This window comes from Amblyraja radiata, chromosome 8 (assembly GCF_010909765.2).
Source record: "Amblyraja radiata isolate CabotCenter1 chromosome 8, sAmbRad1.1.pri, whole genome shotgun sequence".
NCBI classification, from domain to species: Eukaryota; Metazoa; Chordata; class Chondrichthyes; order Rajiformes; family Rajidae; genus Amblyraja; species Amblyraja radiata.
In genome coordinates, this window is record NC_045963.1 from 23,130,868 (window position 1) to 23,136,867 (window position 6,000).

Below are 6,000 nucleotides of genomic sequence, written 5' to 3' on the forward strand. Positions count from 1 at the left end.
CCTGAATCGTGAACTTTTGTTTCTTTCACTGGAGATGCAGATTGAACTGTTGAGCATTTCCAACATCTTCTATTCTTATTTTGAGATTCCCAGCATCTGCCGTTTATCTTTGCTTTGGAAAAGATATGGTTAAGTGGATTGTACCGGCATTCACAGATTGAATTTTAACTGCAGAAAATAATGAATTTTAATCCTCAACTTTGCTGACCTGGTGAGCTCATTGGACTATTCTGCTGCAAGTCACGCTCTCCATGGGCATCTAAGAGTGGTATGTGACACACAATCACCTCATTTTACTTCACCTCCAGATGGATTGTGTGGTATCTTGCCCTCTCTGCTGTTCAACCCCACTAAAGTCAGACGGTAAGAGCTTCTTACTAAAAGGATTACGACTGGGTTAGATTTTGACTCAGTTATTAATACTGTGATATCCTTTGTTTCTCCATTCCTTAGTAATTTGCCTTGTGTTCAGATTGGGATACCTTACTAATGCACTGCTACTGAATATAGCACCAGCGTTTTTAGTTTAGTGTAGAGGTACAGCACAGAAACAGGCCCTTTGGCCCATTGAGTCCGTGCTGACCAGAGATCCCCATACACTCGCACTATCCTACACACTAGGGACAATTTACAATTTTTACCAAAGCCAATTAACCCACAAACCTGTACATCTTTGAAATGTGGTAGGAAACCGGAGCACTCATGGAAAACCCATGTGGTCATGGGGAGAATGTACAATTTCCGTGCACACAGCACCCATAGTCAGGATCAAACCCGGGTTTCTGGCGCTGTAAGGCAGCAACTCTACTGCTGTGCGACTGTACCACAAGCACAGGTTGAAAAGCTCACAGTCATAGAGTGATACAGTGTGGAAACAGGCACTTCAGCCCAACTTGCCCACACCGGCCAACATGTCCCAGCTACACTAGTCATAGAGTGATACAGTGTGGAAACAGGCACTTCAGCCCAACTTGCCCACACCGGCCAACATGTCCCAGCTACACTAGTCATAGAGTGATACAGTGTGGAAACAGGCACTTCAGCCCAACTTGCCCAACACCGGCCAACATGTCCCAGCTACACTGATCCCACCTGCCCTAATTCTGTTGAAAAACCCTCAGGCCCTATCCATGCACCTGGCTAACTGTTTCTTAAATGTTGGGATAGTTCTTGTCTCAACTACCTCCTCTGGCAGCGTGTTCCATACATCTCCAAACCTTTGTGTGGAAAAACCTACCCCTCTGATTCTTATTAAATCGTTTCCCCTCACTTTAAATCTATGTCTTCAGGTTCTCGATTCACTTGCTCTGGGCAAGAGACTCTGTACGTCTACCTGATCTATTCCTCTCATGATCTTATACACCTCTATAAGATTACCCCTCATCCTCCTGCACTCCAAGGAATAGAGTCCCAGCCTACTCAACCTTTCCCTATAGCTCACATCCTCTAGTCCTGGTAACATCCTCGTAAATCTTCTCTGTACTCTTTCCAGCTTGACAAAATATTTCCTATAACACGGTGCCCAGAACTGAACACAATCTCTAATATTCTAAATGTGGCCTCACCAACGTCTTATTCAACTGCAACATGACCTCCCAACTTCTAAACTCAATACTCTGGCTGATAAAGGCCAATGTGCTAAAACACTTTTCATCCACCCCATCTACCTGTGACTATACCTTCGAGGAACTGTGCACCTGCACTCCTAGATCCCTCTGCTCTACAATGCTACCCAGAGCCCTGCCATTCACTGTGTAGGTCCTACCCATGTTCGACTTCCCAAATTCCATCAACCATTCCTCAGCCCACCTGGCCAATCGATCAAGATCCTGCTGCTAATTTTCACAACCATCTTCACTATCTGAAAAACCACCCACTTTTGTATCATCTGCAAATTTGCTAATCTTGCAGTGTATGTCCTATATTGATATGGATGACAAGCAGTAATGGGCCCAGCACCGAACCCTGAGGCACACCACTAGTCACAGGTCTCCAGTCTGAGAAGCAACCTTCCACAATCACCCTCTGCTTACTTCCAAGTTATTCATAATTGTCCAAATACTGGGACACATCAAAATTATACAAACACATAATGGATCAATTTAAGATTGCATCATCATATTGATGCTGAGCCCCGCTGGAAATAAATATCTGGTTAAACACCTTCCATTTTAGGACCAACAAACAAGCCATTGCTATCTTAACCTGCTTAAACTGTAATTCATGAAAAAGGTCCTGGGTCTATACTATCATAGCAATGATGTCAATTCCAATTTATGCACTTTACACTTCGTAGATTAACCAAAAAATGGGTCATAACTGGGCAAGAAAGAGGGTTGGCCTACCAATTGTTAAAGCCGGCAAAAATGTATTTCTACAAATCCTTGGAATTATTCTGCTCGCACAATACAACATGATATGACATTGTAAAGTTCTGTATTATTGTCACTCTGACATAGATAATAATTGTGAAACCTTGCAGCTCTCATTAGCTGATAATATCTTTTCCCATTTTGGAACTCTCCTTTGACCTTGTTAAAATGTGGAATTTCCATACCTTAGTTCACGTTTAAATAACGGTGATCTCTCGCTGACAGACTTATATGTGCTTTATATAATGCAGGAAATGTGCCTGCACTGTTGATACCTAGGAACAATCACCGCAAGCTACCTGTGCTTCTGGCAATTGCCAAGATCAAAACTTGGGCACCTTACAACAATTACATCCTCCTATTACCTATGTTTATGCCACCAAATGAAATAAAAGGAAGCATCAGTGTGATCCATAAATAATCTCTGACCACCTAATTCATCAGTTGCAGTACACAGCTTTCTGCTATGTTCAAGCATGCATGTGGGATTACAAAGGCATTCCAATTCAACTGTTTATATTTCTTTCAAGGAAATAAGTTAAAACAAATGGTGTTTTGTATTAATAGATTGTTATGTACTGGAAAAAGCTCATTTTTTATTTTCCCCCCAGATAGTTCATAATGAACAATCCCATACCATGTTAATCTTACAGAGCTCCAAACCACAATCATATGTTAATCAGAAATACTGTAGCGAGGTAATTTAAAATATATTCAATTTCTTATGTTCAGATGTCCGGGGGAGAGGAATAGTTTTATCTCGTGAATATGTTAAAAGTTACTTTACACTATAGCTCCCTGAAAATTATATCGAATTATAGTTCATTTATTGTGTATAAAATAGGCACTAATGATGACTAAATTCTGACTCAGGTAAATCATTTGAATTTCATTGTTTTTGTATTTAGAACTTAATTTGATCACACATCCTACACATGCATTCTGGGAGAAAACGTTATTATACCTCAATCCAGAAAATACCTCTGAAAAAAATAACCACCACTGCTTGTGAAATAGTTTCCAGCACATCCAGGTATCATCCAGGTTTCTGTTAGGAAGGAACTGCAGATGCTAGTTTACACTGAAGATTGACACAAAATGCTGGAGTAACTCAGTGGGACAGGCAGCATCTCTGGATAGATGTTTCTGGTTGGGTGATGTTTCGGGTCGAGACCCTTCTTCAGCCAGAGATGCTGCCTATACCGCTGAGTTACTCCAACATTTTGTGTCTATCCAGGATTCTGCTGTTTCAGTTAATGACTTAGTAGCAACATATCTTTAAGTGAACCAATGGCACTATTGTTTTAATTTACTCGTAACAATTCTAGCTTCCAGTATTTTGTATGCAGTATTATATTATCTTTTCTTGGCACTGCTAAAATGAAAAATGTATTCGTTAAAATGTGATATTGAATTAAAGGGTTAAGTGTTATACTAGACACCTGCCAAAGCTCATTCACAGAACTTAAATCAGGTAATCTTAAGGGTGAATGGCAACAATAAACAAATAGAACCATTGGGAGCTAATAGGTTAAGATGTACAGTGTCATCATGGTCAAGAATTGACAAGGGGGATCATATTTCTATTTGAATGAAGAGTTGTAATAAGAGCATGAGAAAACTGGGAAGGACAAGATATCTATTGACCCAGACAAAAACCTAGTGGTTCTGATGAAGTAAAAGTAAACAAGAAAAGTGATTAAAAAATGGTGTGATATTTTGAAAATATGTTCAAATTGTTGTCATGAAGATACAACTGAATTTCAGGCACCCAATATATATTAGAGGCAGTAAATGTACTTTGTGGTATCCAGTTAGGGTATTTACTGGATTTATAAATAAGAGACTCGATATATTGTTGTTAGCTCTTTATTTATTTATTTTAGCAAAGCTGACTGAAATTTTAAAAGATAGCTCCACAGACATTTTGTCTGTATTTGCTATATTTTATAAAAGCCTTGGAATCATACCGCAGAGTTAAATATCTATATTAGCCAACCATCTGTCTGAAGGTCTCTTATTTTTGTGGAGATTTTCTCAGAGGAAAATGTTAAGAAGTCATATAACAACACAGTTTTAAGACTCAGGGGGATTGTGTTTATTATATTGGAAAAGAGATCCTGTTTGATCCAAGATAATATTTAGACAAGTACAACAATCAAAATGATTGAAGAAAAATCTTTGTGAGATTGAAACTTCACTGTGCCATTTTTGAACACTGCTAATGCACCAAATATCCATGCTCTTTCAGCATTGTTATCCCATTTATTTTCAGTTTCATTCACACGGGGCACTCAGAAATTTGACACAAATGCATTAAGCACTGAGCTAAAAATAGAGTGGAATTTTAACCTACAGAAATCTGCGGAAAGCTGTAATGGGGCAACTAATGTGAAGAATGGGATAGATTTTGCTCATCTTTCTCTCTGTGTTACATCGTTTGGGTGAGAATTAGAAATGTTTCTAATAATTAGTGAATTATTATTCAACATGTCAAAAAACCATTGTGAAGTAGTTTACTGTGAAAACGGACTTCAGGAGTCTCGCTGTCAACTGCGAATGACATGAAGAGGTTAAAAACAATTATAATGTATAAAGTAGTTCATAGCCAACCAGAAATATTGTAAGAATGATATTGATCCAACAAATGCTAATAGATGACAGCTGTCTAATCAAATAATAAAACTGACACCATCACAAATAACTATTCTTTTGAGGAGACATCACAGGGGAGCAATCCTGATACAGACATGTTTAAATGTCCTAGCCTATTACCTTCACGGCATTTTCTTCACTGGCCGCTGATTAAAAACTACAAATTCAAATTATTTCACAGATACATGTAGAAAACATTAAAACTATTTGAAAAGCTTACAAAACTAGAAACAAAAATATACTTAGAAGCAAGTTTTAAGAAAAAAAATGCTTTTGTTTGTTAATTAATTAACGCTGCAATGTTGTTTGTCTGGCGTATGAAAGCTATTTGCAATCATGAGCGGGCAGCAGATCTTCAAGTTAAAATGCTGCGTGCGAGCAAATACTCTGTTAATGGAAGTGAGAATAACTGAGCTTGTTCTTGCCAGTGGCTGCATTCACCAGTCCAATACTTACAGATGCATTTTAATGTCAGTAAGTAGTGTATTAGCATTCACTGGAATGTGCGATTGAATATTACAAGTTAGCGTTGTCGTTTACTAACGTTACTATTGAACACTGTATTTACCAAGAGTCTGTGAGTGTTGGGATTGGATGTTGTCATTCAACAGGATGCACTAGTGAGTGTTGTAATTGGGTATTGACGTTTACTAGCTGACATCAACTCCAGCCACATAAAATTCTTAGATCTGCAGCATGCTAATTTGATTGCTGATTTCAAAATATTTAAAATTTCCTGCAGTTATTAACTAAAGATAATTTGGGAGGGGTAGTGAAACATTACCATAGCACCATCGGTTTAGAAGAGATATTTTAGTAATTGGTTGTGCAGTGCCAAGTGACTACAGCACTTTTAATTCTCAAATAAATTCACACCTTTTCTTCTGAAAATGTTCTGGCCAGCTCTTAGTAAATGCAGCATAATACTAATAAATTTCATTTTTCTGGAAAGTATGGGGCAATAAACAGCTAC